The sequence below is a fragment of the Malaclemys terrapin genome, chromosome 12, assembly GCF_027887155.1.
Source record: "Malaclemys terrapin pileata isolate rMalTer1 chromosome 12, rMalTer1.hap1, whole genome shotgun sequence".
In the NCBI taxonomy this organism is placed as follows: domain Eukaryota; kingdom Metazoa; phylum Chordata; order Testudines; family Emydidae; genus Malaclemys; species Malaclemys terrapin.
In genome coordinates, this window is record NC_071516.1 from 18604453 (window position 1) to 18628575 (window position 24123).

The window sequence follows — 24123 nt, forward strand, 5'->3', positions numbered from 1 at the left end:
TTAGGCATCAAAACATCCTCGAGACATTTGGTTGTCAGGCAAAATTTGTGTGTAGGTATGCAAATCTCAGTGAGTTGTCACCACTCCCTCTTAGTAGCAGCACAACAGACAAATCTGCATTATGTTTGTTTAATAAATGTTTTATAGTCTGTCTCTTAGGAGCTGCTAAAATGAAGATGCTAATTACAGACTAGCACTAAAGGAGTTCAATGAGCGAGAACATGGTGATTCTTCCTTCTGTATCTTGAGCCCCAAACTGTAAATTGTCTTTTCTTCTTATGTCTGTTCTTTGTTCTTGGACTTGAATAGCCCCCATGATCCTTAGTAGATCAAGGCAGATACACTGGTGATTGATTGGTATAAGAACCTCAATCACACGTTTCCATCTGAAATGTCTTTTCATAATTGCCTTCTTTGCAAGATGGACAGGGCTGGAGTAAGGCATAGACAGCATATGCCCATGGGTAGGCGCTCAGCTCCTGGAGTCAAGTGATTACATCAGAATCTCAGCTTTCATTTAAAAAAAAAGTTTCTAGTTCAGGTGATTGTGAGAAAAACCTTGAAAAAGTGACTGGATGGAGTGTCACCACTGAGGTGATATCTGCCTGAGTCTGCAAGCAGCCTAGAACAGTAAGTCTGGGAAGTGTGAACTACTCCAAGAATCTCAGGGTTTGTCTACACTGCCGCTGGGGAGGGTGTGATTCCCAGCACAATTCCCAGACTTGTGTTAGCTCAGCTCGAGCTAGCACACTAGAAACAGCATCATGAGCAGCGGCTGTCTACCTTTGCTGGAAATTGCAGTTCTCAGTTGCAGAGTAGACATACCCTCAGGAGTGTGTTAACTCCACGACCCACTGCTTTAGGTCAGGTTCCCTTTCAACCTAACCCCAGTACAGGACTCTGCGTGGCAGGACAGGAAGATGTAGTGGGCCCTGCCACCTACGCACCCAAATAGATGTACGCTTGCTGCTGGAGTAAATTCTGGGGAGCTCCCTCCCTCTCCTCCCCATTTGCCATCATTGTCTTTCCAGGGTGGAGGGAAGCCCCAACAGTCACTTCTGTTGTGGAGGAGAGCATCAGGCCTCTGTCCCTGCTTCTATGGGAAGAAAGGGTGGGGGGCCCTTCCACCACCACTCCAAACAGCATGCCAGGCTCTGAGTTGCCTTAATCTGGCTTTGTTCATGGATTTTTATCCTGTTCTGTTATGCCAGTTATTTAGACAGGTGAATATTGTATGGAACATAAGGACCTGTATTCTTATCAAGGAGTGCTGAACAAAAAGACCTTTTCTATGCTAGGATTTGAAGGGGTGATGTTGGCATGTTGACACAAGACAGTTTCTTTAATATATGCTAATTTGGTTGAGTTAGTCTAACATATTCATGGGACTCATAGATTTTAAGGCCAGAAGGGACCATCGTGATCCTCTAGTCTGACCTACTGCACATTTCCGATCACAGAACCTCACCCATCCACTCCTGTAATAGACCTCTGGATGAGTTACTGAGGTTCTCAAATCATGATTTAAAGATTTCAGGTTACAGAGAATCCACCGTTCACACAGGTTTAAACCTGCAAATGACCTGTGCCCCATGTTGCAGAGAAAAGCAAAAAGCCCCCAGGTTCTCTGCCAATCTGACCCAGGGGAAAATTCCTTCCTGACCCCAAATATGGCAGTCAGTTGGACCCGAAGCATTTCGGCAAGACCCAACAGCCAGACACCTGGGAAAGAATTCTCTGTAGTAACTCAGAGCCCTTCCCATTTAGTGTTCCATCACCAGCCGTTGGGGATATTGGCTACTAGCAGTCGCAGATTGGCTACTTGCCATTGTGGGCAGTCTCCTCATACTCCATAAATTTACCAAGCTCAGTCTTGAAGACAGTTAGGCTTTTTGCCCCACTGCTCCTCTTGGAAAGCTGTTCCAAACTTCACTCTAATTGTTAGAAATCTTCATCTAATTTCAAGCCTAAACTTGATGGCCAGTTTATATCCATTTGTTCTTGTGTCAACACTGGCGCTTAACTTAAATAATTCCTCTCCCTCCCTGGTACTTTTCCCTCTGATGTATTTATAGAGAGCAATCATATCTCCCCTCAGTCTTTGTTTGGTTAGGCTAAACAAGCCAAGCTCTGTGAGTCGCCTCTCGTAAGGTAGGTTTTCCATTCCTCTGATCATCCTCGTAGCCCTTTTCTGCACCTGTTCCAGGTTGAATTAATCTTTCTTAAACACGGGAGACCAGAATCGCACACCATATTCCATTGTAACACCATGTCCTTAAATCCTAGTCTAGACAAAGCCAAAGATTTTTCAGGTTTAAATTAGGTCTGTCGATTAATCACAGTTAACTCATGCTATTAGCTCAAAAAAATTAATCGTGATTAATTGCAGTTTTAATCATGCTGTTAAATAATGGACTACCCATTGAAATTTAAAATATTTTTGGACGTTTTTCTACATTTTTCAAATATATTGATTTCAGTTACAACACAGAATACAAAGTATACAGTGCTCACTTTATATTTTTGCTTACAAATATTTGCACTGTAAAAATGATAAAACAAAAGAAATAGTATTTTTCAGTTCACCTCATACAAGTACTGTAGTGCAATCTTTGTCCTGAAAGTGCAACTTACAAATGTAGATTATTTGTTTGCTACAGAACTACACTCAAAAACAAAACAATGTAAAACTTTAGAGCCTACAAGTCCACTCAGTACTACTTCTTGTTCAGCAGTTGCTAAGACAAACAAGTTTGTTTACATTTAAGGGAGATAATGCTGCCCGCTTCTTATTTACAGTGTCACTAGAAACTGAGAACAGGCATTCGCGTGGCACTTTTGCAGCCAGCATTGCAAGATATTTACGTGCCAGATATGCTAAGGATTCATATGTCCCGTCATTCTTCAACCACCATTCCAGAGGACAAGCTTCCATGCTAATGACACGCATTTTAAAAAAAAAAAAAGCGTTAATTAAATTTGTGACTGAATTCCTTGGGAGAGAATTGTATGTCTCCTGCTCTGTTTTACCCACATTCTGCCATATATTTCGTGTTCTAGCAGCACATGTTCGTTTTAAGAACACTTTCACTACATATTTGACAAAACGCAAAGAAGGTACCAATGTGAGATTTCTAAAAATAGCTACAGCACTCGACCCAAGGTTTAAGAATCTGCAGAGCTGTCCTTAGGATTTATGGGGTCCTATGCAGATTTTTAAACTGGTGCCCCTATGCCCGACAGCAGCCTGAGCTTGCAGCCCGGCGGGAGAGGGAGGGACGAGGCAGGAGACGGAGAGTCACAGTTCCCCACAGAGACCCCCGTACCCTCTCCCTCATGCAGAATGGACATGCAGAAGGTACCTAATTAAAAGCACTAAACTTGGGAATAAAAAATGACAATCACAGGTTTTTTGATATGCCCTGATGTTTGTCCGACATTTATTTGCAAAAACTTTGTAGTAAGGATGAATAAGCTGCCTTGCTGAATACAACATTAAGTATTATTGAATACATGATGCAGCTCTGCTCTGTTTTACATTTTCTTAATCAGTATTTCTAAACTGATTTTATATTTTAAATGGACTCTTAAACCTTCATAAAGTATTCATTCCAGATTACTACATATTTAACTCACTGAAACAAAGACATTATTTTAAATTAATCAGTCCAAGAGGTTTAGAATGTTCATAACAATGTTCATTGCTTTTAGAAAAAGGGAACACTAATTTACTTTGTGTGATCTCCATAACAATAGATATGTTTATGAAATTTCACCAACTTTAAAAAATGTTTCCAAAGATTTTAGGCATTACACAGGATTTTATATCTTCCTAAGATTTTGCTGGAGGGTTCTCTTAAAACAAGTTCATCAGATAGTAAGAAGTAAAGAAAGGGAACCTTTGTCCAGCTATCTGGAAGGAAAGGGGTGTTGTCCCTTTAAGGGACCTCTTCAATGGGGGGGCGGGTTAAGGGAGAAAGGGATGGACACAGGGCTGGCACTTCCACTAGACGACCCTAGGCAGTCGCCGGGGGCGGCATTTTGCCACCCTCGGTGGAAATTCGGTGGCGGTGGGTCCTTCCGCTCCAGGTCTTCAGTGGAAATTCGGCGGTGGGTCCTTCACTCACTCTGGAACCCGCCACTGAAATGCACCAAAGACGTGGAGCGGAAGGACCCCCCGCCACCGAATGCTCAGAGGAGGAGACCCTGCTGCCTAGGGCGGCAAAAACCCTGGCACCGCTCCTGGATGGACAGAAAGGACAGAAAAACTTTGGAAGCAAGTTTTTTTTTACAATAATAATTAAAATATGTATTTTAGGTAAGGGTGGACTTTTGAAGGATTTATTTTTAAAAAACTTTGCCTGAAGATCCAAACATTTAAGGCTAAAGATGACTGTGCATCTAAAAATCTATGCAAGGATTTTTTTAGAGATGTGAGTTTATAATTGTCACCACCCCACTAATGAAATATTTTTAAAGCAAATTTTAAACTAAGGTCCTGTATACTGACATGTTCTGAGTAAATATGACAATAATGCCCAACTGTTTTTGACAGTAAATTCAAAAATTGACAGTGTATATACCTGGGGGTTGGCAAAGGCCTGTTAAATGGTTTCATCACCCCTTGAATGGCTTTTTAACAGTTTCAATGTTGTGCTAATAGGTCTGGCAGGCTGGAGGCTTTTTCACTTTTAACTACTAGATCCCCTTCTCAGGAAGACTCTGAGCCTGCAGGAAGGGTCAGAACAGGGATAGGAAAGCCGGACGGGTGGACACTAAGACCCAGTGGTGCCCCAAATTGAGAACCTGAACTGTCTTCTAAAATCTAAGAGCAAGGAGGTGTGAAGAATGCTTTCAGAAGTCTTAAAAGAGCAACACTCTGATGCGGAAACTACAGAACCCAAATCGCCAAAAAAGAAAGTCAGCCTTCTGCTGGTGGCATCTGACTCAGACGATGAAAATGAACGTGTGTCAGTCTGCACTGCTTTGGATTGTTATCGAGCAGAACCAGTCATCAGCATGCATGAATGTCCTCTGGAATGGTGGTCGAAGAATGAAGGGACATATGAATCTTTAGCACATCTGGCACATAAATATCTTGCAATGCCAGCTACAACAGTGCCATGCGAATGGCTGTTCTCACTTTCAGGTGACGTAAACAAGAAGTGGGCAGCATTATCTCCTGAAAATGTAAACAAACTTGTTTGAGTGATTGACTGAACAAGAAGTAGGACTGAGTGGACTTGTAGGACTGAGTGGACTCTGTTTTATTTTTGAATGCAGTTATTTTTTGTGCATAATTCTGCTTTTGTAAGTTCAGCTTTCATGATAGAGATTGCACTACAATACTTGTAATGGGGGAATTGAAAAATACTGTTTTTGTTTTTTACAGTGCAAATATTTGTAATCAAAATAAATATAAAGTGAGCAGCCTACACTTTATATTCTGTATTGTAATTGAAATCAACATATTTGAAAATGTAGAAAACATCCAAAATATTTAAATAAATGGTATTTTATTGTTGCTTACCAGTGTGGTTAATCATGATTCACTTTTTTAATTGCTTGACAGCCTAGTTTAAATTGACCATAAATTTCAGTGATCCCAAATTTGAACTGCATTGCAATCTGATAATATAATGTCCTGACGTAAATGTCATCCTCTTGCAATGTCAGTTGATCACCCTGGTTAGAGTTTGGATTGCAAGCGAAGGCCAGCTGCATGGGGAAGTGCCTGGCCATCTGCTCCTTATGCTCTTGAACGTCAGTCCAGAGCAGCAACTGAGTCTTCAGAACCCGAATTCAAGACATTTGGGTTCACTTGGCAAATCTGATCAGGGCCTGTTCCAAAAGATTGATATTTCTTTTTGTGAGGCATTCACACTCTCTTTACTCTGATACTTTAATTTTGTCTATAAATAAGAGATGGGCTCAAACCCTGGGTCTGAACTATGGGACTGAATCAAAACTTCCAATTCCTTTGACTACAGAAGCAGGAGCTGCAGATCTGAACAATTCTGATCTTAGGGTGTTGAATCCCAAATCAAAACTTTGTTTTGGTTCAAGGTGTTTTGGAATTGGCCTGTTTTAGAAAAAGTTTTGAGCTGCAAACTCTGCCCCAAACCTAGCTGGAGTTCAGATCCAAGGTTTTGTTTCAGATCCATTTTTGTTATATATGGAAGGAAGAGGAAGAAGGGAGAGATTTTTCAAAGGGACAAAGGGGAGTTAGCTAGGGGTGTTGAGGCACCCCTTTGTGCTTTTTGAAAATCTTCTCCACAATAAATACAATTAATGTGTGTCATTAATCTCTGGTTTGATGTTGTTTCTTGTACTGACTGACATCTAGGTCTTTATTTTCAAAACCCCTTTTAGGGGAACAGTTTGTATCCACAGTTGAATTGTGGGTGCAGATCTAGGTACGCATGCCACTAACTGCATAACTAAAGATGCATTCTCAAGGCAAGTACCTAGAGGCACATGGGCTGAAACTTGTGCCCAGGATTCATTTTGCATCTGCAAAATTAGGCACAAGTTGCTCCTGTAAGAAGGGAAGCTGATACTCAGCTGTCTGAAAAATATACCCCATGAAGAGCATGAGATAAGTGTAAAATGACACCAAACGCTTTTACATCCATTTCAAATGATAACATAATGGGGTGTCATAGTCATTCTTTGTGAGGTTTTTAAAACACTGTAATGCTGAAAACAAGTGCACTGTATAGGTGTATAAAATTTGAAAAGAAGATAATAGATCCACTCTTGCATTTAATATGTATGCAATAAAATTGGATTTTATGGCATGCTTTTACTGTATTGTGGCAAACTATTAATAGCTACAAAAATTTAATTCTTTATTTTCCTCAGTTGGCATTTGAAGTATCAGTAACTTCCTTTCAGCAGATTACATACTACTTTAAAATTTAAACATCTACTAACCTATACAGCATTTAAAAACACACATTCTGGACCGGTTGTACCTGATATAATTCATTGTGCTTCTGACTCAGTCAACTAGAGATTGGGATATTATTTGCATATCTTCCTCTCCTTCTCTGTCTAGCATGTAGAAATGAGACCTGTAATGTTATGTCCAACATTGTTTTTAAAAAAAAATTAAAATTGCTTTAAGCATTTTATAGGTTTTTAAATCATAAAACTGGACTCCGTCTTGAATACATTCTCATTTATAGAGAGAGAGCAGGAATTACGGTATTTTAGTGAAATGCATACTTTCACTGTTGGTTGAAACACTTTATTTTTGGTAAGTCATACTAGGGTAATGGAGTTACTCTGGATTTACCATAGTGTAAGTGGAAACAAAATTTGGCCCATCATCTTTCTTTTGTGCACCTTAGGTATGCAAGCCAAAAATCTGGAAATTTCAGGTTGAATTACACATTGCCACATAGCAAGAGCTGTTTATGTAAAATGTTCCACATAGGCTCACCAAAGAGGCTCACCCTCTGTCTATTCAGCTGAAAACTGTCATTTTTGAAATTTGTCTTGACCTGTTTCTGTGCAAAGAGATCAACCAAATGAGCCTTCATTTTCCAGCTCATGACTGTACTTTATATTGTACCATAAACACACACACAATACTTTACAAAACAGCCTTTAATCAACACTCAAATAGCAACAGTAACATAACAATTCTAAACTTAATTTATGTAACCTTTAGATAATTACACTGTAAACTGCTCAATAATGTGTTCGCTTTGGTTATTGCTTAGAAAACCTACAGGTCAAATCTTCAAAAATGGATTCTCAATTTGCACCCATGATTTGTGCCTACAGATCAGGCTGAAGGAGGAGGCATGTCTCTGGCCCAGCCATGTCTCTTAGCAGTGAGAAAATCTCCCTCATCCCTAAATTATAGGAAAATAGTTAATCCCCAACAACAATTTGAGGATTAGCCAGTTTCCACAGGTCATTATTGTAATCAAGCTGGAAAGTGACAAAGGTGAAAGAAGGAGTCAAGCTAGCTGAAGCGAAAGATATAAGGATGTGTAGGGCCAGATTTGAAAAAAACTCAGCTATTATTTAGGCACCTAAACAGAAGTGGGAAGATTTTCAAAACTGTTCCCAGTGGGTGGTGAGCACTTCTGAACATCTGTCCACTTCATTTTGGTGTCTAAATGGGACCTGAGTGTTTTTGAAAAGTCTGGCTCAGAATTGAACAGATTTCACAGGGCTGCAAAAGACTTTCAGTGATAGAAATGTGGGCTCTGATCCTGCTCCCATTGACTTCAATCGTGCAAGATCAGACTCGTGGTTCTCAAGTAATAACTGGAATCTGAAATAAGACCTATTCCAAGCCAGGAAGGGTAGCTGTAGTATAGAATAAAATTTAGAAATCAGCAAAATCATGTTTAAAAGGACTAATCAATCTCATTTTTTTGCCAAATACAGTTGCAGTCATTGATGTTCCTTCTAATGATGATGAGTTAAATTTTTTAAATAGGCAAATAAGGAGACAGCTCATAAATCTAGAGAAATGACTTAGAGCTGAATATCACTTTATCAAATGAAAAGAGAAATTAGAACTACAAATAACTCAGTGACTGTGTAGAATAACAAAAGGGCCCGGTTGGAGTCTATATAACGTTCCACACATTAAGAAAACCCAGTTAGATATAAATCACCCAAATGGGTAATTATGCAATAAAAATAATAAAAGGTTGGAAATAAGATAATTAATTACATGGAAGATCAGGATGTTAGTCAGGACAGGGTACAGGAATCTGTATGACTGACTACTGTCAAATATGAAAAAAAAATCTAACAGGATAGTTGATAATGCTGTACCCTGATCAGAGAAGGTGCCTGAAGACTTATTTTTAGTGCTTTAGACAGTTTTAGAACCAAACTGAAATTGCTTGTGAAGGATTAAAAAAAAAAAAAAACCTCATTCACATGATCATCTCAGGCTGCTTTTGTGCCCTCCCCCCGGCTTTTTTTTTTTTTATAACAGAAAAGGGGTAGGGAGAGAGATCAGGTTTACAATTAAAATGTCAGATCACCAAAGGAATTAATACTTTTATTAAATAATAATGTAATCATAGCATGTAATTTTTATTAAAAAGCAAACAACCTTAGTGATCACCTCCCAGTATAAGGGAGTAAAGGTGTGATTACACTAGCTAATGGTTTCCGAGAAGTTGGAAATGAGTGCAGAACTCAGCCTAATGTCTTAGATTTTTTAAAAGACGATACATAGATGCTCCAAAGTTAATCTCTATCCTCAGGATCCAAAAAAATGCCCCAGAGCAGAATCAAAAGGATTACTCATTTGTAAGGCCAAAAATACCAAATATAGTTTGTGGGCCAGGTTTTTGAAAATGTTAGGTGTGCAATTTTTTAGCTACCTTTGCTGAATAATTACACATTACCATGTACCAAGAGCTGTGTAATTGCCATGATTGTGTGCGCAATCTTATGGTAACTGCGCAAGAAAATAGCTTGACCAGATTTGTGCACACTAGTGTTTGTGCACATACTTCTCTAGAGTTTTTTAGTTTGGTGCTTAAAGTCCAACTGAAAGTTGTAAACCTTCAAATAGGCCAGAATATTCATCTATGTTGCTGTAGAAAGAAGGTATGAGGTATCCTTTAATGTTTTGGGAAGCAGGAAAAGGAGAAGGGACAGTTAACTTGAGGGTAGGATATATGAGTAAATAAGAAGACATATCTTTCCTCATTTGAACAGAAAGAAGGCTCCAATTATATACTGTTTTAGTGTGTGATGATTGTGTCTCCCTCCCTCGCTCCCTCAGTAGGAAGGGTTTTTGATCAAAACAGCAGGGATGAGACAATGCCTAGAAGAGAGGGTGATATCAGAACTCATGCTTGGCAAGACAGGAGCTGGGCCCCTCCTTCTTGGACCCTCTGCGCCCCCCCCCCCCCTTTGGCCCATCTAGGGGGATTGGTTGGACTGATTGGCTCTCTTGCTTTCCCTTCCTCCATCTATTTACATTCTTCCCTAGGCTTTTGAAGGGCCTCTAGCCCATTTAGCTGCCAAGCCTCCATCCTCTTAGTTGAAGTATAGAAGATGTGTTTTTCAAGATGCTGCGGGTCTGACTGATGACCTGTTTTGGGATCAGGAAGAAATTTTTCCCATTGGGCCAAACTGGCTGTGGTCGGATGGGTTCCCTTGCAGCATCATGGAGACATAGTTGTGTTAAATAGAACAGGACTTGAAAGTTTAATATGAGGAACGGTAAGACTGCTTAGCTTGTCACAACTTGTGGCTGATGTCTAGTGCAGATAAAGGCTAAAATGGTCAGTTTCTAGAAGTGTGTCAATAAGAAGGGGAGACCTGAAGTCTTTGCAGACTGAAGTCTCTCCTTGGTTCATTCTATCACCCCACCACCACTATCTCCCACGGCAGGAGGGTGAGAGGATTCAGAAGTGAGCAGAGTTGTAGGCTTAGTCTGAACAGGCTCTACTCTGAGTTAATAGTTGTATGGTGGGAGCTCTGTAACCCTGCACTGGATCCAGTTAAATGTCTAGTATGTGAGAGTGGACGGTGGGCACATAGTGCCTCTCCTCAATGTTAATTAATAAAGCTGTGGCCTGCTGCTTAAATCCATCCCTGGTTCTGTCATTCATTCAACTGTGTGTCCTGATCAATTCAAATCAGTTTGACACTTGGTATCAGAGGAGTGCAGAGCAGCGTGGCACTAAGAATTATTTATTATAATTTTATGTAATATGCATGTTATTTAAATAAAGGTGCCATTATGGGCCTCTCTACTGCACTCACTCTAACTAGAACATCCCTCTCTTAAATTCTCCTACATCTTGCAGTCATATGCCACCGAGTGACGAAGCAAAGAATTGCAACTAAACATTGCCCATGTTAAATGACACATCCTGTTAAACACTCTTGGTCCACTGTTCCATATTTCCAGCATCCAAATGTCAAAATAATAGGTAGAATTTGCACCCCACTGAATTGTGTTTAAAAATAGTTAGATTCAGCATTTACAAGAAAATCTGCCTGGTTCTTTATCAAATCATCACACATGTTAGCTAGCCTGAAAATAGCTCGTAGGACAATTTGCAAAGGAAAAGCAAAACAGTACATACCCACAGAGATCACGTTTTTGCCAATGAAATACCCCCTTTTTTCCTTTTATGAAGCTATTGGACCACCAACAGCTCATTGACTCTACATTCTCTGTATAAATGTACAGCTGCGCCGCTGAGCCATATTGATCAGTTTCATAATCAATATATATATATATATATATATATATATACACACACACACACACTTACTTTTTGTATTTAATCATAGTAATAATGTGTTATATTTTTTTACTGGATTGCTAGAGAAGATTTATCACTGATTTGGTAAGCAACTAGATGAATTGTCATTTTTCAATGTTCTTTGTGATTATAGCTTTTGGTGTGATTATGGGCTTCCCCAACATCTTCACTATCTGATTATGATTAATCATCAACATTCCTTGGAGTAACCTATGTATTGTTCTGGGTTAACAACATTTATATTTGCTTAATTATACTTTTAGTTTGCAAGGTAAAAGCCATATTAATGGAAATGTTTTAGGTATCAATATCTAAACTGTACCATATAATTTGCAATTAAGTAAAAATGTTAGACTATATATAATCTGTATGTATGTAGCAAGTAGGAATCCATTATGTCAGTGCTGGATCGGTAGAGCAATGTAAAAAAAAATTTCTTGTTGGCTGTTTGGGTTTTCCATTTTCATAATACCTCAAGACATATAAACAGTTTTTTTCCCTAATATGGTTGCATTTTTACAGACAGCACAACCTCAGTCTAAATGATAATACTGGAGCAATTGACCACAAAATTATATTTAGTGGGATGATCACAGTCTAAAGTCCACAGTCTAAAGCATATGCAATATGTGGGATCAAGGAGCTGAGCAATTAAATCTCAGCTCATTTTATTTCTTTCCTTGTAAAAGCATTCTGACTTGCCAAGCTTCTGATTTATATTAAAGCAATGTTTATACTTGCAAACCATGTATACATTGTATTCATTTAAAAAAAAAAGTGAAACTCTATACAGGACCTGATTCTGATCTCACTGATTCTAGTGTAAATCAAGAATAATTTCATTGAAGTCAATGAAACTACATTGGTATAAAACAGGTGTGAGATCAGAATCAGGCCCTATTGTTAGTTTTTTAGTTCAAGAAACAGAGGGGAGCCTGTACAGGTGCACAGAAGGGTGACCAAAATAGCTAATTGTTCATAGCGTTCATGTATGATGAGTGGGCAAAGAGAGGGTAGATCGCCCAAGACAGAGAAAGATTAGAAGGGAATTGACTGAGTTTTTAAAGTGTGGATGTCAACCCTTACATTCTGTCTTCTTACATAATGTGAGAAGGCAACATTCAGTGCATTTAAAGAGTAACAAATTTGTGAACAATGAAAAGTAAATGCTTTGCACCAGGGATTCCTCCTCCTCACTTGCTGCCCATCCTTTGTTTTTATGACTTCAGTTTTTTGGTTCTCCTCTTACTTCCCTGCTGATGTTTCTCCATCTCCTTGGGTGCCTGAAACTGTCTCCCAAGGTGCTTGGCCTGCTTGCATGGTTCCAACTGTTGTCTCTATGCTGATGCCCGAGAGAGGGCAGTTCTATCTCAGGTACTTATGTTAGTATCTGAGCACCTCTCAATATTGAATGTATTTACCCTCACTTGTGAAATAAGGTGTCACAGAGAAAATTAGGGACAGATTGCTAAAAGTGTTTGGGTTCCTAAAAATGCAGTTGGGAACCTAGTAGGATATGTAAAAGCTTATATTGATTTCAGTAGGAGATAGACACCTAGGTATGTCTGAAAACCCCACCAGATATTTATCTGCATCTTTAGATGTCTAAATATCTTTTGAAAAACTGGCCCTAAGTGACTTGCCCAAGGTCACAAAGTGAACTAATCACTGGATTGTCCTTCTTCTCCCACAGGAGAGGCTTTTTCACCACCAGCACCACCCTTGTCCAATGTTGCATCTCCACAGAGATGTCCCACTATCTTATTAAATATGGAGACAAGAAAGCCTTCTCATTCTAACCTTCTCCACTCTCCCCTCCTTCTTCACTGTTGAAAACCGCACCACCTGACCCATCACCCAAACAGGTGTATCCCATTTGAGTCTTTTCTCTCGTCCTCATATCCAGGATCATGCTAAAACGCTTACCTGTTCTTTCATGGAAACATATCTAAAGTTTAGATTTTCCTTTCTCCTTTTCCACAACAGCCCCTCTGGCATATCTCTTGTGGACTGTTGTAACCTCCCACTTTCTGGCTTATTCACATCTCATCATGCAGCCTTCCACTTCAAATGTACTACTGCTGCTGAAAATGGCCATGTCACGCCCCTCTTTGAATTCTTTTCCTGGCTCCTTCTCACATTCAGGTCTCTCATCCTAATCATCAAGTCCTTGCATAACACTGCCACTACCTATATTTCTAATTTCAGTTCATTTCTTTCGTCACCTCCTGTTGCCTATACACTACTCCTGTGCCTCCAATGCTATGGCTATAGTTTATAATGGACTAAATAATTTTTAGGTAATTAGTAACTTGCAGCTAGTCAAGCTACAGTAAAATGATGATAGGCAGTCTAATTAGAGACACAAGTTAGGTGGGGTAATATCTTTTATTAGACCAACTTCTGTTCGTCGGAGAGACAAGCTTTCGGGTTACATAGAGCTCGAAAGCTTGTCTCTCTCACCAACAGAAGTTGGTCCAATAAAAAGATATTATACACACACCTTGCCTCTCTGATATCCTGGGACCAGCACAGCTACACAATGCTTGGAAACAGCAAGAGGTGTAATGGCATACTACAAGATGTTAGAGTCAAATATTTTTATTCTGTCCAGTGTTACACAATCATAGAATCATCATAGAATATCAGGGTTGGAAGGGACCTCAGGAGGTCATCTAGTCCAACCCCCTGCTCAAAGCAGGACCAATTCCCAACTAAATCATCCTATTCCAGTGCTTCACCACCCTCCTAGTGAAACAGTTTTTCCTAATATCCAACCTAAACCTCCCCCACTGCAACTTGAGACCATTACTCCTTGTTCTGTCGTCTGCCACCATTGACAACAGCCGAGCTCCATCCTCTTTGGAACCCCCTTTCAGGTAGTTGAAAGCAGCTATCAAATCCCCCCTCATTCTTCTCTTCTGGAGACTAAACAATCCCAGTTCCCTCAGCCTCTCCTCATAAGTCATGTGCTCCAGCCCCCAGTCATTTTTGTTGCCCTCCGCTGGACTCTTTCCAAGTTTTCCACATCCTTCTTGTAGTGTGGAGCCCAAAACTGGACACAGTACTCCAGATGAGGCCTCACCAATGTCAAATCGAGGGGAATGATCATGTCCCTCGATCTGCCGACAATGCCCCTACTTATACAGCCCAAAATGCCGTTAGTCTTCTTGGCAACAAGGGCACACTGTTGACTCATATCCAGCTTCTCACCCACTGTAACCCCTAGGTCCTTTTCTGCAGAACTGCTGCCTAGCCATTTGGTCCCTAGTTTGTAACAGTGCATGGGATTCTTCCATCCTAAGTGCAGGACTCTGCACTTGTCCTTGTTGAACCTCATCAGATTTCTTTTGGCCCAATCCTCGAATTTGTCTAGGTCCCTCCGTATCCTATCCCTACCCTCCAGCATATCTACCACTCCTCCCAGTTTAGTGTCATCTGCAAACTTGCTGAGGGTACAGTCCACACCATCCTCTAGATCATTAATGAAGATATTGAACAAAACTGGCCCCAGGACCGACCGTTGGGGTACTCCACTTGAAATCAGCTGCCAACTAGACATGGAGCCATTGATCACTAACCGTTGAGCCCGACGCTCTAGCCACCTTTCTATCCACCTTATAGTCCATTCACCCAGCCCATACTTCTTTAACTTGCTGGCAAGAATAATGTGGGAGACCGTATAAAAAGCTTTGCTAAAGTCAAGGAATAACACGTCCACTGCTTTCCCCTCATCCACAGAGCCAGTTATCTCGTCATAGAAGGCAATTAGGTTAGTCAGGCATGACTTGCTCTTGGTGAATCCATGCTGACTATTCCTGATCACTTTCCTCTCGTCTAAGTGCTTCAGAATTGATTCCTTGAGGACCTGCTCCATGATTTTTCCAGGGACTGAGGTGAGGCTGACTGGCCTGTAGTTCCCCGGATGATCCTTCCCACCTTTTTTAAAGATGGGCACTACATTAGCCTTTTTCCAGTCATCCGGGACCTCCCCCAATCGCCATGAGTTTTCAAAGATAATGGCCAATGGGTCTGCAATCACATCCGCCAACTCCTTTAGCACCCTCAGATGCAGTGCATCCGGCCCCATGGACTTGTGCTCCTCCAGCTTTTCTAAATAGTCCTGAACCACTTCTTTCTCCACAAAGGGCTAGTCACCTCCTCCCCATGCTGTGCTGCCCAGTGCAGTAGTCTGGGAGCTGACCTTGTTCATGAAGACAGGGTAAAAAAAAGCATTGAGTACATTAGCTTTTTCCACATCCTCTGTCACTAGGTTGCCTCCCTCATTCAGTAAGAGGCTCACACTTTGCTTGACTTGCTTCTTGTTGCTAACATACCTGAAGAAACCCTTCTTGTTACTCTTAACATCTCTTGCTAGCTGCAACTCCAAGTGTGATTTGGACTTCCTGATTTCACTCTTGCATGCCTGAGAAATATTTTTATACTCCTCCCTGGTCATTTGTCCAATCTTCCACTTCTTGTAAGCTTCTTTTTTTGTGTTTAAGATCAGCAAGGATTTCACTGTAAGCCAAGCTGGTCGCCTGCCATATTTACTATTTTTTTCTACACATCGGGATGGTTTGTTTGAGATTAGGTGCATTATAGGAGCAGGAGTAGGAGATGTTGCTCTTATATTTTTTGAACCATCAAGTATTGGCTACTTTTGGAGGTAATATAATACCAAAGTAGCTGGGTCTGATCTAGTGTGACCATTCTAAATCACCATGGACTATCTTCTCCAACTGGTAAATGGAGAGAAATTCTTCCACTTTAAAAAGATGTGTATAATTTCTTCCCCTGTGCACCTGTAGGATAATAGAAACCATTGTTTTACCAAGAATGTAGACTTTTTGTTCCTCAAAACTCCTGATAAACCGTTCTAAATTCCTTTAAAACCTTAAAACAATCTAAGCTCTTTTCAGTAATTTTTTTCATTGCCAAAATCACCAAAATGTTTAACTTTGGAAAACTATTCAGTCTGCACATAGCTTTTCCACTGTGGTTTGTAACAGAGCCAACACAAACTCACTTCACAGGGTTGTCACAAACCAGAGGATATATTATTCTCTTAATGCACTTTCATAACTCCCAATAACATTAATGGGAATTACATGAAATCACTGAGAGGAGAATATACCCTTTTGTTAAATTGGGAGATCCATTGTGACAGATTTTCTGATGACGTTAAACCAATTCAGATTATATTCACATCATCACTTTATTATTATCTTTATTATTTTAAATCTCTTTATTGGTCACCGTTTTATTTTAATGAAAATTCCCCTCATGAGCAACTTTCCTATGTAAGATAGGGCAAAGTATTATTAAAAATAATAAAGCTGGTTTAACTTGAGCCTGGTCTACACAAAGGTTTAGTATCTGCATAACTGGTGGTTAGGGGAATTATTTTTGTTATTAGTTGATATAATTTTTCCTAGTATGGATTCAGTTATACTGGTTATAAAGGTGCCTGCACTGTCATAGCTTAGTCCCCTTCCTGTAGGAGCATTAGCTATACTACATTTATAGCGGTATAACTACATCTACAGGAGGAGGATTGTACCACTTTAACTATACCAATATAGGAAAATTATATCCTGTCCATTTTCAGCTTTACTGGTGTAGCTTAAAGCAGATCAACATCCTGTAACGGAAGGGTTGTGAACCTATGAAGCCTACCAAATAAAGTCTGAGTTAAGGTTGTCACCAGGTTAGCTAGTTTGTGTCTGTGGGTGGTGGTGGGGGGGAAGTAATGCATTCGGTTTATGTACGGTTTGAACATGAAACTCTTGTTAAAACCCTAAATGGCTTTAAAATCATCTCAGTCTCTAGTTGTTTCTGTATCTCAGGGTTTTGAAGTGCTGCCCATCGCCATAGCATTGTGAGCTCTTTCCATATAGAATAGATTGGCACTAGTGAAGTTCTTGGGAGACTTCATGGAGTGTATGGGTTAGTACTAGCTAGACATTTTCTTTGAGACGTTTGTAGGAACTATCACTATTTTTTTCTCAGCTTGATCCTGCTTCCATTTAAATGAATGCATGTTTTGCCATTGACTCAATGGGAATAAGATAGGGTTGTCTTGCTCTAACACCTGTTACTTATTTCTGTTCTTTCATTAATTGTCCTCTTTGAACAGGAAAATTATATCCTGTCCATTTTCAACCACGTATAAATCTCCTTGTGTAGCACCATTTTATGGTAAAAGTATGATAGCATGTTAAACATGAACACAGAATGTCATTTTATTTTCAGATGCATATATTTGATGCATTTTTGGCTATGAATGCCAGTTTAAGATAGTGAAAGTTAATTTACATATAGGTTTGTGGTCTATGGTCTAATTTGCAGTGAGTTCAGGATGAGATTTAATAGCAAATGCTGTATTGTTTTGAGATAAACATAACTGTATACATTGCAGCATGGGGATGCTTGAAGGCCACTTTGAAAACAGATTAAAAGAACATTTATTAACACGTCAGATCTAGTCTGGAAATGATTATAGTTAAGAAGAACTCATCATGCACTATACAGCCTATCCAGTAAAACTAATTAATATTTGTCACAGTAGTGTCCTGATACTCTTATCAGAATAGGGATCTATTTTCAATGTTTGCACAGTGCCCGGTGCATACACTATTCCACCCCAACTATCTGACTCAAGATTTTTAAAAATTACAAACATTGCTAGGCACCTTAATTTTTACATTCCCAAAATGAGACATTCCAGAAAGGCTTGAATTTCAGAAGGTACTGAGTATCTACTCTTTGAAAATCAGGCCTCTTTCAAATGCCAATTTAGGCATCCCAACTTGCTAGTCATTTTGGAATATGTTAGACTAAGGGTTCTGATCCGGGAAATACTTACTCCTGTGGGTATAGCGACATGAGCAGTCCATTGAACTTAATTACTCAGGTGAGTAAAATTAGATGTATGGATGTTTGCAGGATCAAACCCTATGTAGTACATTTTTGAAACACAACGCAGATAAAAGTAGGGCAGCGTGTTAAACATCCTCTCTCTTTTTTGTGCAATGCCATTATCCCTGAGTGCCAGACCCAATAAACTCCATCAGTGCTCTGAATATTCGACTTGTTCTAAAGGCTTTGTCCCTCTTGCTCCCGCCTCGCTCCTTCCGAATGGAAAATTCTCTTTAAACTCTAATTCGGCTGTGTGGCTGGGTGTCCGTGCAGAGAAACGGAGACCGAGGGAGCGAGCCCTCAATCTTGTCTGCTGGGTGAGACGAAGCCAAGTGATGGCAGAGCTGTAAGCCGCTGGACTTTGAACAAGTGCTGGGGGGAACAAGTTTCCTCCTCCTCCTGAGCCGCTTGGGGATTGCGTCAGTGCTGGGAGGAGGATTCTGGAGCTAAATGAACTTTTTACATACCCCCACCTCTTCCCCTCAAAGGTGGGTTTGGAAATGGGCTCCAGCTGCTGCCCTGTGCCAGGGGTTAATCACCTTCTCCCCAGCTCTGCTCAGCCCCGCCGGGGCCGTGGCAGGAGCACAGCGCTGGCGGCTGCGCCGGGGACCTGGCTCTGCTGCGTGTGATATTTAAACCCGGCTCTGAGCAGCTGCTTGTAGCAGAGCGACGCTGAGCTCCAGCGGCCGCCAAGGACCCCGCGCCACGCGTGTGCGGAGCAGGCAGGAGGTCGCTTGGCAGCACCGGCGCACGGGGTGGGGGATTGAAGGAGCCTAGTGTCCGGCGCAGGGACGGAGCCGGCGGCAGGGAGAGGAGTGGGGGAGGCCATGCCCGGCACTGGGGGCTTCTGGCGGCCGAGCCCAGCTGCTGCTGCAGCGGGGAGGCTGAGCTGCTCCTGAGGCGAAGGAGGTGCTGGAAGGGAAGGGGACATGCAGCACTCAGCCGCTTTCACTGCCCGGGTAAGTGGGGTGGAGGGTGGCGGGTGTTGGCCGGTCACTGGTTGCGGGGAGCTGCCCAGAGCCTCACTGCAGAGCGGGGGGGACGAGCCCAAAGTTTAGCGGAGCGGGTGCGGGGTGGGGGGAGTTGAGCGTTAGAGAATGGGGAGTTTGGGGGTAGGGGAGGAGATGAGAACAGGGGGGTCAGGATGGGGTTAGGGGATGGAGGAGATGGGCGGGTTGGAGATTGGGACAGGGCGGAGATGGGAGCAGGGGTAGGGACAGGAGCAGGGGGGTTAGGGTGGGGAAGGAAATGGAAGCAGTTGTGGGGGGAAGGAAATGGAAGCAGTTGTGGGGGGAAGGGAGAGGATAGGAGGTACTGCCAACCCTCCAGAATTGTCCTGGAGTCTCCAGGAATTAAAGATTAATCTTTAATTAAAGATTATGTCCTGTTGAAACCTCCAGGAATATATCCAACCAAAATTGGCAACCCTAAGGGGAAGATGAGATATAGGGATAGGGTGATGGCAGATAGGCTGGAAGACAGGTGGGGGCTGGCAAGTGTGTCAGACTGTGTAGGTGGGGAGTAGCCTGGGCACTTGGCCCCAGCCTAGCGGGGGGGCAAGAAGAGATACTGACCTGCCTCCTTCGTTAGGGCACTGCTGCTGCCCAAGGACTGGGGATCTCGTGCCCTGTGGGGTAGGGGTCTGGGGCTGTGGGCTCTCTGCACAGCCAGAGGGCACCTGGCTAGCGCTGCTGGGTGCGGGCGGAGTGTGGTTAGCTGCACTTGGCAATGATGGGACACAATCCAATCTGCCCTTGATGTGGCCCGGCTGGGCTTTTATAAAAGCCCGGGGTCCTCAGTGATTAAAACTTGCACTGGAAGGGGGCTGCACAGCGTGCAGGTCTGTGCCCTCAACATGGGGGATGGCTGGGGTGGCAGGAAGCCAGGGCAGTTTGTTTGCACTGTTTATCTAAAGATTCCATGTTTAACCCTTCCCTGGTTTGGGATGAAGTACCAGATGCTGGGAGGTATCCCTGCAAGAAACAGTCGTTTGTAAAACAGCTAATGCCTTGGCACTTCGTTTTTCATTTAATAATTTCACATGTGCTTCGGGGTTTAAAAACCCCATCTTGCATTGAAAATCTAATTTTTCTGTATACTATAATATAAAATCTTTAGTCACTGAATAGATTTGTCTCTGTATGATTTTTTTTTTTAAGACTATCTTTTTTTGTGGCATACTGGCTCTATATTCATTCATTCATTCTTCCCTTGTGGTATTTCCAAATCTCCCCTCAGCTGCAGTAAATATGATTTTTTAAAAAAATTATTCTTAAAAATCAGCCTAAAGTTGTACTTAATAAATATGGGTGTATTTAGGGGAGAAATAATACTCGTCCTCTCTGTTAATTTGTTCTTGGGGCAGAAGTGAATGTGCGGTAGAAAAATGTTTATTATAATGGACTTAAGTGGACAGGGGAGCAAAATAAAACTCCAACCTTATATGAGGACTAGATCATATCAAAGAACCTTTATATTGTAGCTCTACTGAATGCTAATATGTAATAATGTTGTATTTAACAGTAAAGCACTTCTTACAAAAAATGTAACTGAACGTTAGAATCACAGGCAATTTTTATTTAAAATAAAGGTTAGTGTGTGGGGAAAGATTTCCCCTTGTTAAATGCTTAGCAGTTTGAGCTCTGGTTGCAGTGCTCCCCAACAGAACAAAGGTAATGCAAAACAATCTGTTTAAATATGTAATTTAATGTTCTAATAAGCATTTGGAGCTGTGACAATGTCCTGGCTCTCTAAGGAAATGTTTTCACAGAGAGGTCAGATATAGAGTAATCAATCAGTTCTCATTCTCAAAGTAAACCCGCACAAAACTTTCAAAAGCTGAGCCTGGGAGCTTAAATTCATAACTTTGCTAGACACTAAAAATTGTGGTCTTAATAAAGGGACAATTTATGGTTTATTACAACAATCTGTAACCCACTAATCACCCTATTTGTCCTACGGCTACAGGTGTGTTAGTGGGCCACTTCACCTTGAGTGGTCCGTTAGAATACATGTTAACGACTTATGCTAAACTATCTGTTCAACCTTATATTTAGCTGTGACACTCTGAGTTCCTTTCCCAGACCTCTGTGTAACTCAAAAGCTTGTCTTTCTCATGAACTGAAGTTGGTCCAATAAAAGATATTACCTCACCTACCTTGTCTCTCTAAGGAAATGTTAGACATTTAGCCATAGTTAGGGTGACCAGATGTCCCGATTTTATAGGGACAGTCCCGATTTTGGGGTCTTTTTCTTATATAGGCTCCTATTATCCCATCCTGATTTTTCACACTTGCTGTCCGGTTACCCTAGCCATAGTTCATGCATGTGCTATTGATGTAACCTTCAACAGTCAAGGTTAGCCCTGGGTTTGGGCTTTGGCTTTTTGTGTCCTCTTTTAAATTTAAATTTGTGACTCTTTGAAAAATATTTAGAAAATGTTAATCTTTAAAAAAAGAAAAAAGGTAGTATGATGTGTTGTGAGATTATAACAAAAATCACGATTCAGTAGGACTTTTTTTCAGCGAGACTATTTGAATGCAAACCAGAAATCCTCCCTGTCCAAGTGTAAAATGCAATTTTATATGTAGGCGATATAACTTGCAAAACATGGTCTTAAATAAAAATTATAGCTGACTGAAGGCATCAGTGGGAAAGAGTTGTTATGCATGAATGCAAGGATCTGCAATAGTGGTCCAAGAGTTAATAGAACAGAGGTACAATAGAAACCATTTAATTGGTAAATTGATAAACAACATGCTTATTTAATTGGGATGGCTGCTAGGGAATGGATCCCACACAATGCATTTCCATTCCTCTAAACACTGCATAAATGGCACACCTAAGTCTGCTTAAATAACACACCTGGTGTTGGCTCCAGACATATTCAGATCAGTTATCAAGTGTGAGTTGCTGTTTGCCCTATTATGCAGCTACCCTTTGTTCCTTGCATGCTGTTTGCCTGTTTATGGCTGTTAAATGAGTCAAACATGCCTTAGTGGCTTTTTTTTTAATTACTGTTTTGCATTATGCTCATTTTTAAAGCAATCTAATACATAAAAGTGAATTTGAGATGCAGTTACTTTATAAATATGCTTCTAGTTATATGTCAAAATGGCATTATAAGCTCAAAGAATGGTTGAAATGTTATTGTTTCTTTTTTCATAACAAAATAATTTGTTGCATGTTGTATATTATGTCTTTGGCAGAACAACATGAGCAGATTCTGTTCTTAGTTGTGTTGGGGGTAAATCCAGATTTGTTTTTGGTTTTTTGTATTTTTTGTTTTTTACTTTAAGGGCGTTACACTAGTGTAATAAGAACGAGGAGTACTTCTGGCACCTTAGAGACTAACTAACAAATTTATTTGAGCAAAGCTTATGCTCAAATAAATTTGTTAGTCGCTAAGGTGCCACAAGTACTCCTCATTCTTTTTGCTGATACAGACTAATACGGCTGCCGCTTTGAAACCTGTCACTACGGACAGTTGAAATATTTCCCCACTGTCTTTAAGGCTGGTTCAGTTGCACCATTGGTAACTGCATAGAGCAGGGGTGGGCAAACTATGGCCTAGGGGCCGCATCCGGCCCTTCAGATGTTTTAATCTGGCCCTCGAGCTCCCGCCAGGGAGTGGGGTCCGGGGCTTGCGCCGCTCCAGCCAGGGAGCAGGGTCGGGGGTTTGCCCTGCTCTGTGTGTGCTGTGGCTCTGTGCAGCTCCTGGAAGCAGCGGCATGTCCCCCCTCCAGCTCCTACATGTAGGGGCAGTCAAGGGACTCTGCATGGTCACGCCCCCCAAGTGCCGCCCCCGCAGCTCCCATTGTCCTGGAATCATGGCCAATAGGAGCTGCAGGGACAGCACCTCAGATGGGGCAGGGCGTAGAGCCGCCTGGCCACGCCTCCACATAGGAGCCGGAGGGGGAGGACATGCCTCTGCTTCAGGAAGCTGCTTGAGTTAAACGCCGCCCGGAGCCTGCACCCCAACCCCTTCCATGCCCCAACCCCCTGCCCCAGCCCTGATCCCCCTCCCGCCCTCCAAACCCCTCAGTCCCAGCCTGGAGCACCCTCCTGCACCTCCAACCCCTCATCCCCCAGCCCCACCCCAGACCATGCACCCCAAGTTGGAGCTGTCACCCCCCCACCTCACCCCACCCCCAGGCCTCAGCCCGGAGCCCCCTCCTGCACCCTGAACTCATTTCTGGCCCCACCCCAGATCCTGCACCCCCAGCTGGAGCCTTCCCCCCCTCCCGCACCCCAGCCCCCAATTTCTTGAGCATTCATGGCCCACCATACCCAGATGTGGCCCTTGGGCCAAAAAGTTTGCCTGTCCCTGGCATAGAAAGTGCTAGGTGCATATAGCCCAGCATTATTCACTACAGTTTTCAGCATAGTAGCTGTTAGACTTGTGCAAAGCGATTTTAATCATCATGGTGTAAAAAAAAAAAACAGCATTTGAAGTCCGAGTTAATACTGGTGGGTTGATGATGGCAGTGGGGGGACATTTTTCAGAAATTTCCCTAGTGGAGGCAGCCTTCAAGAGCAGGATTTGGATCTGTGTTCTGTTAATTGAATAAACACACTAAACCGGCCCCTTCCCGTCAACATTTATAAATGTAACTTACTGCAGGTTCTCAACCTTTTTCTTTCTGAGCCCCCCACCCACCCACCCCCAACATGCTATAAAAACTCCAGGGCTCACCTGTGCCACAATAACTGGTTTTCTGCATGTAAAAGCCAGGACTGACATGAAGGGGTAGCAAGCCAGGCAGTTGCCAGGGGCCCCCACAAAGCTACATTGCTCTGGCTTAAGCTTCAGCCTGGGTAGTGGGACTCAGGGCCCTGGGCTTCAGTCCTATGTGGTGGGGCTTCAACTTTCTACTCTGGGCCCCAGTGAGTCTAATGCTAGCCCTGCTTGGTGCCCCCCCCCCCCCCCGAA

General features: G+C 41.9%; 1 protein-coding gene across 3 annotated transcripts in view; it reads left to right on the forward strand.

Annotated features, from left to right (window-relative positions):
* Positions 1-24123, forward strand: part of SULF2 (sulfatase 2) — a 267917-nt gene that overhangs the window by 142873 nt on the left and 100921 nt on the right. The window contains exon 1 of one of the 3 annotated variants that reach the window (XM_054045652.1): positions 18674-19150. The exons of the other annotated variants lie outside the window; for them this stretch is intronic. The gene's annotated coding sequence lies outside the window, so the exon portion shown is untranslated. Of the gene's footprint in view, positions 1-18673; positions 19151-24123 lie in introns of those variants that run through there. 3 annotated transcript variants of the gene reach the window in all.